Consider the following 11,439-nt stretch of genomic DNA (forward strand, 5'->3'; position numbering starts at 1 on the left):
TTACTATTTTCTGCAACAGAGAGGAACAATGGCATCCCTCGTGCGTGTTTCAGAAGCCTGGTGACAACACGAAGGTGTGGGGCTCCCCAGCTTCCTGCTTTGCACCAACAACAGCCCCATGCAAGACCTTTCTTTGCCTATTCCAAAAAGCTTTCTTCCTTACAAGTGTGTGGCCATCTGGAATGTGAGTGTGACAGCCTGTGACAGCTGTGCGAATGTGTCTCAAGTAAAGTTGTGCTTGAACGAATAATAAGTACCCACCTTTAGTTTTTCAAAAGACACATGAGGCATCTTATGTAGTACTTTCCCAAATACTGATTACGAATTCTGCATCTTGTCTCACAGAGACCAGCATTTGTAGAAAAGAAAAGGGGGTCTCATGGAAGGATCTACTACAAAGTTAACAGGATTTCAGGGTTTGGGTGTCTCATCCTCTGATGATCACCCCGTATCCTAAAATCTCAATTTCATATATTCCCTTCAAAAACCAATTTTGGGTGTTCTTTTTAAAGGACAATAATTAGGAAGTTTTTCTTCCCATCCTACCCATCTACAGCTTGGCTCTTCATCTCCACTTTGAAGAAAAATATTTAGGCTTCTAATGTAAGACCCATCTGGGATCTGAAAATTTCAATGATGCTGGTTAAAAATCCAGCCTCAGTTCTGGTCTCTTCTTGTGCATAAAGAAAAGAAACGGGGGGGGGGTGGTAGACAATATTTCAAAGTAATTCTCTCACAGGCATGAAATACTGAAACCCTTGATTAAATTTTGTAGCCTCTGATTACATTAGAACCATGAAATATGAGTTTCTCCTGAGCTGGCAATGGGTGGCTAGTTAATTTATCTGTACCGCTGCTATGCTTCCTGGTGTCTAGGCCCCTCTGTCCACTCCGAGGAAGATAAATAAGGAAGTGTGCAATCAGCAGGTGATATAGAGGCAGCACGAGAATGGAGAAGAGCCACTCAATTGCTTCCAGAATCTATTTAACATCTCCTCGCCATGATTCTTCATCATTGTAAGAAGCTGCTAGCTCTTCAACTCACTTTTCGCCATAGACTATCCCACCACAGCTCACTCTCAACACTTCAGCAAGCTGCTCACTCACACCACCACAAACTCAACACACTCTCCACAGGGGGATTGGACCCTGGTTTGTTGTTTGTTTGTTTTTGTTGTTGTCTGTTTGTATTTTTGTTGTTGTTGTTTGTTTGTTTTTTATTTTGGGTTTTTGTGTGTGTGTGTGTGTGTTTGTGACTGGCACAACCTGGGTCACTCAAATCTTCCCATGTACTCGAGGGAACTAAGCTGACCTACTGTGAGAAAGAACTCTAGACATTCCCAGCAGATGAGAGTGTAAACACTGGCTTCGCATTTCCACCGGCCCAGTGCCTGCTATTTACCAGATTGCAGTGGGACTTAACATTCTCCTTAGGGGCCTTAGACTTTGTGTGTGTGTGTTTTGTGAGGCACAACCTGGGGCACTCAAATCTTCCCATGTACTCGAGGGAACTAAGCTGACCTACTGTGAGAAAGAACTCTAAATATTTCGCCCAGATGAGAGTGTGAATGGCGACTTCACATCTCCACATGCCTAGTGTCTGATATTTACCAGATTGCAATGGGCTAGCTAAGTGTGCACAGGGAAAGGAAATGAGAGAGTCAATTCAGTCATCTCAGTCACTCTGCAAAATCCCTCTGTCCAAGTGACATATAGGTATACTCACAGAAGAAGCAACAATTTCAAAGTCCTTAGTGATACATGGAGTTGAATGGAGTCACCGTTCAATAAATTATGCCCTATACTGTGAGATACTTAGGAAACCTAATTCTCCCACAGCCTTGTCCCTGATCACAGCTCTAATTTTTTTGCTCATTTTGGCCTTGGACTCCTCTTTCCAGCCAGATTATTAGGTTAATATTTCACACAAACTAGAGAGGACATGACTGGTCCTGCAGGAGCATGCCGGCCCCCACCTTTGCCCTGAGTGTGGACACAGATCTGAAGCACTGAAAGGAAAGCTACTCTCAGACATTCCATTGTTGGAGCATGCTGGTACCATCTTGCCTTTCTTAACCCAGGATCTCTACTCTGTTTGGTGTGTTAACTGACAGCCAACAGCTGTAGCATCAGCTGATTTGGGGAAAAACCAAGGGACCAATTAAGCCCAAATCTCTCTGCCTCTTTTCAAGGGGTAGATACTGTCTCTTAAGGCTAGGTATCTTCTCTTTGCTCCTCAGCTGCGTCCTCCTCCTCCTCCTCTTCCTCCTCCACTCCTTCCTTCCTCTTCCTTCTTCTCTCTTTCTCCTCTGTTTTCTTTTTGATTCTTCAGCTGAGAACAAGAGGATTTACTGTACACGAGTTACACTTGGCCACAAGTGAGAACAGAACTAGTCCAGAACTCCAAAGGTGCAGGGTGGAGGGCCTGCGGGACTGTTTGGGTTGTAAGAAAGGCAGTCAGTTTCCCAGGTGATCTCTGCGAAATGACATTCCAAGTCCACTGAGACTTATTACCGGCAGCAGCATACAGTCCAACAGCTTGTTCCGGCGTCCCTGCCCTCCGCATCCCTTACTTCCGCTCCTGCAGGCTTCGTGGGTGCACAGGCTGATATGCTTGGACTTCTGCCTCATCTTTCTTCTCTCGCGCTTCAGCCTGCGCGTCCGCTTCCTCCACCACTGTGCTCTTGTGGTGCAGGTGATTCAAGGAAGATGGTGGTAAGGCTGAGCTCCCCAGCTCCTTACCACGGCGTTCTCCCTTTGCGGCAGGCAAGTGCTCTGCTCCTAGCATTCCTTTCCGTTATCCTTCCTTAATTTGAAACCATGAGCGATATCTCTGGGGATCCTGCTGATGAAAACATAGTGGTCACAGCGCTGTTTTCCACGAGGGAGGATAGGGATACTTTTCCTGAGAAGTCTGTTTACTCTACAGAGGGGAAACAACAGACCGAAGATTCCATCCTGATGGGTCAGTGAGTTTATTGGGGTCACTGACAGGAGCATGTGTGAGTCGGGTTGCTACATTACCAGAAGTTCCACCCCAACACAGACAACTGAAGAAAGCTACACTGCTGGAGATTCCTGCACAGCTTGCAGGTAGCCCCGCCACTGACGAATCTCCCCAGTGGCATAGTACTTACACAATCTCATCCAGGGCCTTTCATGAGTCTTAAAAGTCCCTGTGCACTTCATGGGATTTGGAACCTTGCTCCCCCCTTCAGGAGGGAATTTTTAAGGTCTGAGGAAAAGTTCACATGGGTAAGACTCCATTACAGAATGAGCAGTCAGTGTGTGAGAGGTCGCTGGTCTTCTCTGAACACTCTGGGACCCCAACTAGTAGGGCAGAGGCTGACTCTATACTGTGTTTAGAATCAGTCCTAGGAAATCAAGAACAGCCACCCATAGTGACTGACTGGCAGCCAAAAAAAGCATAGAAGGAAGATCAGGATCAGCTTGTCCATAGCTGTGTGTCCCAAAGGACGTCAGTGGTCTCCTAGAAACTCCTAGAAAAGCACTAAAAGGATCCCAGAACGACTAGGACAAAAACGATTTGCCGAGCATTGACTTAGGGCTGCGTGTGATCCCATCACTGAACAGTAAAGCAAAGGACAGCAAGATGACCTCCAACCACTGTCCAGGACTTGTCCTTGAAGGAACTGGTGGGAACAGGTTACAAAGGGACACACCTCTGCTGCCTTGACAAACCTTCAGTTGTCAGATTGCTTTACAGAGGAAGTGCTTCAGACAGACCCCCAGGCAGCTGAGCATGCCCCCTGCATTCTGAAGGGAGACTAATGCGTGACCTGCAGCCAATCAACCAGAGGGGTGCCCAAAGATAAGAGACAACAGAGAGCCGCCGGCTGCTGCCTGACACCTTCCATCCGTTCCTCTGAAAGTCCCACACGGGAGAGTGGAAGATTCACCGTTCATATCAGACTGTGATCGGTCTGTCAGTCCGAGGAAGCGCCAGGAAAACAAAAGAACAAAATTGATGAAATAAATAAACAGAATAACCTGTCAGCAGGTATTAGAAAGATACATCTTCATCTAGAAGTCACAAAAATTTACCACCCTTCCGGCATACATGGCCGCATAACCGTATATCGCCACATGCTTTACGGGCGTGTCTTCCAACTGTCAGCATCTTTGGCATGTATAAAACTTGCAGCCATGTTTTGATGAGAAGCTGCCTCAAATCTATGCTGGAAGTAGAGCAGAGATCACTCAAACCAAGGAGTCTGTAAGAGTTGCTGTTGGGTTTTGAGGGAGGAGAGTGAGCCAAGCCGGGCGTGGTGCCTAAAGAGGAGGAAAAGTCCGGTGGTGAGAACCACCTCATCCCAGCTGAGGTCTAAAAGCCGAACCAAGGTGCGGCCACTTACTGGACGCCTAGCTTCCACATTCACAACAGTTTCAAACAAGATAGTCATTGTGCCCTTTTTTGAGATTCAAGACTTAGAGCACACAGTTTGTAAGACTCTGTTCTCCTGGGGATCTGTAACCGAGGGTTACCAGGTTAAGTGGCTTCAAGCAGCAGATACCAACTCTGTCACAGTGCTGGGGACTAGAGTGTGAAGACATAGGTCAGCAGAAGACACTACCATCAAACAGCAGGGTAATTCTCTGAGCCTCTTCCTGCTTCCCAGAACCCATAACAGCCCACAGCTTTTACTCTGTTCCTGCCACATGGCTTCTCCCAGGGTCGGTCTTCACACAGCTTTCTTCTTACAAGGATGCAGACAGATAGGATTGGGGCCCAACCCTCTGTAGTATACCTGCATCTTAGCTCTCCTCGTAACGTCCGCATCATCTGGATTTCCATGTGTGGCAGTGTTCTGAGAGGCCTCAACTGTCCTGAAATTATTCCACCTGCTCATAGGCCACAGTCAGTTCCCAGGCTTCAGGCTCAACATCCCTGAAAAAAGAAAGCTATTGATCCTCTTAGTTTCCACTCAGAGGCTGGTGATGCAATTCGGGTGGGGGAAGGCTCCAGAGAACAGAACGCAGACAAGTGAGCTAGGATTTCCCCATGCTGGCCTGGCCACCCCCTTGGCTGCCCCCATGTCTGTGGCCGTGCATCTGGCGCTGCACCATTTCCACATCTGCGGCTTACTCACTGGGCATCTGCTTTAGGTGTTAATAGACTATGGAGGCTCATCTCTGCACACCTCTCTGGAGTCTAGCTTGCCTCCAGTCAGCAGCACTGCTCCAACATTCTGAAATGGCGACTTTCCTCAACCCCCCTCACGGGACTTCCTCTCTTTCTTCTTGCTCCTGGGACATCCACTCTTTCCAGGCAAACCTGCATGAGGTACTGGCCACTGTGAGAGACCTGAGCTTTCCTTTCCACCATGGAGCATGTGGTGGTCAGGAAGGACCCCCTCAGTGCCCCCTGCACCCACTGAGCCCCTCAGTGCCCCCTGCACCTACTCTTTACAACAGCATGAACAGCTCACCCCGACCACTTCAGAGATGTTGGCCCTTCCTCTCAATGTGCCCTCAGCCATTGTTTCTCAGGAACCCTTCATGCCCGTGAAGCCCCCCATGTCTCCAACTATATTCTGCTTTCTCCACAGCCATACAATTTTCATTGCGTCTCTCTTCGTCCCATCTGTCAGGCTCTGCTCACAGGCTTCAGCTCGAGTATAGTAGTGATAAAGATGGTGGTGATGACTCCTAGATTGTCAGCTCTATGGACGAAGAAGCACGAAGGGTGTTTGGACTCACTGGACTCATCCATGATGGATATTTTTTTTAAGATTTATTTGTTGTGTGTATATGAGTACATTATCACTGTCTTCAGACTTCAGAAGAGGACATTACAGATGATCTCATTGCAGATGGCTGTGAGCCACCATTTGGTTGCTGGGAATTGAACTCAGGACCCCAGGAAACATAGTCAGTGCTCTTAACCACTGAGCCATGTCTCCAGCCCCCTCGTGATGGCTTTTGTGGAGGAAACTAACCAAGGAGAGAAGCTGAACCCTGGAGGCACCATCCTGCACATTAGGGTCTCGGAACTTTAAAACCATTCTATCTTTGCACGCTTCTGCCCTCCATCTCTTTCTGCTTCCTGTTGCTGCCAGCACAGAGCTGCCACAGTCCTGCCTCCACCACCGTGGTGGATCTTATCACCTAAAACCCAGAGCCAAAACAAGTTCATCAGCCCCTTTGAGTTGTTTGTTACCAGATAGTCAGCCACAGCAACAACATGACTCACCAATGCGCTAATAATGATGGTAGAGAAGCCCGGTTCTGTAACAGATGCATACAAGCATTTACTCAAAATTGTAATTTATTAGACTCCTAGCAGGACACATTTCCCATCTCAAGGAGCCCAGAGTGAAAATGAGATGGAGGAGCATTGTACTGCAACACCTACACCTGCTGTCTGCTGGGAGCTGCAGCATCCTTCCTCATTTGTGGGAGAGGCCACCCAGGTATCCATACTTGCTGAGTCCCAAAGGGCCAGAGGTCTGCTTTCCCTGGATAAGGTGGGCAGATGCTATTTTGTGAATTGTTTATTATAGAGTTGGTTTTCTCAGAGTCCAGGATTGTAGATTTTTCTGGCCAAGTACGATAGGTAGTTATTTTGAGTTATTAAATATTCATTATTAAATATTTAATATTTACCAGGGTTGTTTCTTTCATTCAAACTAATTATGCACAGACCTTTTATTGCCAGGAACTATATGCTGGCAAAACTAATTAGCATCACAATAGCTGCCCCTTGCGTAAGTAGGGCCATGAAAGATCAGGATAAATATTTAATTTGGATGCTGTTTGTGGGTTCTCCCTGATTATGCTGTGAGCTCAGCCCAGGGGCCTCTGCAGCTCCTCACAAAGAACAAGTGGCAGAGACCCATCACTAGGGCAGACCATGAGGTGGCAAGGTGCTTTCAGAGGCGTCTATGTGAGCTGAGTCATGTTCACCTAAGTCCTACGTCCTGGTGCCCACACTGCATGATCAGATCGGATGGCCACACTGGAGGAGGAAGATGGATGAAGGGATGGGATGGAGGGCTCAGAAGCCCCACAACCGCCTGAGGCCAAGAACATGATGGGTTGGCTGGCCTACACAGGAGTCACCCCTGAGGTTGTGTTGTTCCACACTGAGCATCCTCTATTCACACTCTGGTCCTGAGACTCTTTGTGTCATACCCGCAGCCCACAAGGCTGCTGAATGGAAACCCCGGCTTTGTCTGGATTAATTCCATGAGCTCTTTGGCGCCTCCTTACTTCCTCATTAAACCCCAGGGCTGAGCCTGCCAAGGGTCCACCGTGACCTCCTCATCCCACAAGCCCTTCCTCTTTCACCTGGACTGTAAACACAGACATTAAACAACAACACACATTTGGTGTGACGAAGACCCTGAATTTATGAGCGTATTAAGGCTTTACAGCCTGTTCTAAGAGAAATAAAGAGAAAACGACAGGAGAAAACCTTCTACAAATGTTTACCTGAGTTCTGGTGCCTTGAAATAAGACAAAGGAGAAAGACCGGGAAGGCAGGATGAAGGGAGATGCAGACACACAAAGATGCATCCATTTATCTATTCCCTCGGCAAGCACATTGTTGGCATGTACTTTTGACCAGACACTGAAAGGTATTGAAAGTAGAGAGAGAAAAAAATTCTAAGTTAGGTCTTATTTGTTTTTTATCTCCTCCATCCCTCAGTGTTTAGATGGCTTCTGCACCACAGCAAAGTCCAGGGGACACTAAGGTGGCTCTGTGCTTGTGCGTCTATAGGTGTCCTGACACGGGCCCACTCCACGTACCCATCCTTGAAATCAAAGGCAAACAAGAGGACTGGGATGAGGCTTGGCAGACAAGTGCTTGCCTTGCATTTGCAAGATCCTGGGTTCAATGTCTAGTAAAAATAAATAAACAATGTACAGGTCACACCAAAGTGCTTTGAGCTTGAAACCTGTAGTGTAGATTTTAGGTGGTGTTCTCAAAACACCAACAATATCTCTGAGTATGTGTGAGTAGTGATTGCATATGCTAATTCGCTGCACTGGGGCATCCCAGTATGTGTGGGTGGTAACCGCATATGCTAATCCGCTGCATTGGGGCATTCCACAGTATACTTATTTTGAAGCTGCTTGTTGTTTTCTATAATGATATGCATTTGATACAAAATGAATAAAAGACAACAAAGACCTCCTATGTGTTTATGGCTGGCTCTGTCCTACGTAGCTGCTGTTTTGGGATAAGAGGCAGGTTGATCTTTTTGTTGTTGTTGTTGTTGTTTTTGAAAATGACTATAATTTCAATAAATCTCCAAAATGCCATCTTACAGCCAATGAGCCCCTCCAGTGACAGATGACAGACGCCACTGGCTGGCAGAGACTCCACACCACTTAGGCAGGTTGTTGTCTGCTCTGCTCAGAGGCTCTGGTGCCCTGATTTCTAACTGTCTTGGCCCAGGGTGTAATGTTTTTGTCTCCATCCAGGCTGTAAGCAATGTAAAAAAGAGTAGAAAATGCCAGAATGTGTTGGTGACAGCAGAGGCAGTAGCAAAAATAGAAAAATCCATTCAAAGCATGTGGGTCACCAGTCCCAGCCTTCCCAAAGTAGAACAGGCGGAAGGGAGAGACCCAGATAAAGCCCAGGCCTTCCCCAGGGCGGCAGGCAGGCCATCTATGCCATCTTGCCCCAGCCTGGCAAGCTTTGTGCCCTTCCTAGGACAACTGGGTTCATTGTGTCCCTGTCTGTTCCTGCTGCGGCCTCTCTAAGCCCAGGGGCACTTGCTGGGTGATGACACTCTTGCCTCATAGAGCACGGGAATCATATCTCCTCTTCACACCTGAGCCTAGAGGAGAAAGAGCTGAGGCCACCCACAGCAACGCCAGCCCAGAAAGGACTTCAGATGCCCCAATCCCTTCCAAGTCTAAGGGCAGAGATAACTGGCTTTGTCTCGTTTCTCCATCCAGGGAGCTTGTGTTACTCCCAGGCTGGGTTCTGAGCAGAAGTGGGGCTTGCCTGGTCTATTTGTGTCAGACTCAAGAGATGCTTGGCCTTGCAAAACCAGAGGCACAGAATTCAAGGGAAAACCCCCTCTCTGTCATCACAGAGAAACCTCTGCAAGTGCAGCACAAACAAAAGCCAACCTAGAGCACCAGACATGCTATTATTCATGTGCCTCAAAACTGTAGGTGAGTTCAGCAAGGTGCCAAAGGAAGGGACTGTGGCATGCAGCGCCCCCTCCTTCTTACTTCAAATCCAGCTTCCTTCTCAGGGCTGCTGCTCTTCACATTCCTGCCTCACCAAGGTGCAAAACAAACTTCCACAACAATGAAGTGCTCCTCTTTCACGCCTCTTCCATCCGCAGGTTCAGAGGCTGTGATCTCACATCCTGTCTGTGGCACAGGAAAAGGAAGGAAGAAGGAGAGTCACGTGCTCTGGGAGCCTGTTCTCTGCTGTGCACATGACGGAGATCTGAAAGGTACGCGCTGTCGCTGTGCTCAAAGGCAGCTCAGCCACCAAAGCTGTTTGAAGGTGGGCCTTGCTGTTCCAGCCAACGCCCTGTTTCTCTCGCTGTCCTACACAAAGAACCTTCAGTGGGGACGGAAGGGGCCACACAAACAAACTCCAGCACCTTCACCCCAGAGTTGCCAGGACAAGCCCACTCACATTCCCCAGAAAACCAAAACCTCGCTGGAAGGACTGAATGGGGAAGGGAGGATTGAAGGAGTCTCACAAGCCAAGGATGTCTGAGGTCAGAGGAGAGAGGGCAGGGATACATCACCCTGGACCCAGCCAGCACTAACTATTTTCACATCACCTACCCCCCACCCCCACAAACTCCTACAGAAGCAGAGTGAGTGACAGGCAGATGCCCTCTTAGGAGCAGTAGGCCTGACTGGCTGGGCACATCTTCCACAGAGGTACACAGGGTGCTCATCTGTGCAGCTCTTCTGCAAAGCAAATCACAGACCTCCACACAGCAAATCTCCAGAGCAATTTTGATCCTCTCCAATTTTTCCAGGACAGTCATATACATCACCTGTGTGGGGGAAAACTCACCACTGTGGGTAAGAAGAGGCAGAGTCCCTGGAAATCTCAGCCCCAGGGGAGGTACCTCTGTTGCCTTGGAGCAGAACATATATGTAACTCTCATACACGTGATAGGTATGGCAAAGAGCTGTCATGCTAATTAGCTAACACTCATATTTTTCCAAGAAGATTCCAGAAACTGTCACATTGCCACTTGTGCGGGGTACACACATACCATATCTATGAACACATTGGTTCCAAGTTGACACAACTATGTCACGTGGATTTAGTACTCTTGCTATGACCTGGGTTTGATCCTGCTTTGAAAACCGGGTATTATTTCAACATTATCATCCCACTAAACTCTGCACTATGACAAAATTTTCCAAATCCATTAGCTGTGGGTCTGCACTGGGTTCTTTCTTCTTGCTTAGAATCAAGATCTGAGGACTCACTCCCAGAGAAGCCACCATGGGACCAAAGGATATGTTTATCTGCTGCCAAAGGTTTGGTTGACTTGGTAACCCCCACATGGGTGAAAGGTTTTTGCAGAACTCTCACCTGCATGGACTATTACAGTTTTCAATATTCTGATAGCTGAATAATAAATGCCTATTGCATGTTCATCCCCAGGTCTCTGTGCTCCTGCTCAACTCCTGATGTGCTCCTGCTCATCCCCTGATGTGCTCCTGCTCATCCCACCCTGATGTGCTCCTGCTCAACTCCTGATGTGCTCCTGCTCATCCCCTGATGTGCTCCTGCTCACCCACCCTGATGTGCTCCTGCTCACCCCCTGATATGCTCCTGCTCACCCCCTGATGTGCTCCTGCTCACCCCCTGATGTGCTCCTGCTCATCCCACCCTGATGTGCTCCTGCTCAACTCCTGATGTGCTCCTGCTCACCCCCTGATGTGCTCCTGCTCATCCCCTGATGTGCTCCTGCTCAACTCCTGATGTGCTCCTGCTCACCCACCCTGATGTGCTCCTGCTCACCCCCTGATGTGCTCCTGCTCACCCCCTGATGTGCTCCTGCTCAACTCCTGATGTACTCCTGCTCACCCCCTGATGTGCTCCTGCTCACCCACCCTGATGTGTTCCTGCTCACCCACCCTGATGTGCTCCTGCTCACCCACCCTGATGTGCTCCTGCTCACCCCCTGATGTGCTCCTGCTCACCCACCCTGATGTGCTCCTGTTCACCCCCCTGATATGCTCCTGCTCACCCACCCTGATGTGCTCCTGTTCACCCCCCTGATGTGCTCCTGCTCATCCCCTGATATGCTCCTGCTCACCCCCTGATGTGCTCCTGCTCACCCCCCTGATATGCTCCTGCTCACCCACCCTGATGTGTTCCTGATCATCCCCCGAGGTGCTCCTGCTCACCCCCTGATGTGCTCCTGCTCACCCACCCTGATGTGCTCCTGTTCACCCCCTGATGTGCTCCTG

General features: G+C 48.6%; 1 pseudogene; it reads right to left on the reverse strand.

The window, feature by feature from the left end:
- Nucleotides 1-2,214: 2,214 nt before the first annotated feature.
- LOC110300082 overlaps nt 2,215-11,439 on the reverse strand; it is a 27,605-nt pseudogene continuing 18,380 nt past the window's right edge.

The sequence above is a fragment of the Mus caroli genome, chromosome 8 (assembly GCF_900094665.2).
Source record: "Mus caroli chromosome 8, CAROLI_EIJ_v1.1, whole genome shotgun sequence".
Lineage (NCBI taxonomy): Eukaryota > Metazoa > Chordata > Mammalia > Rodentia > Muridae > Mus > Mus caroli.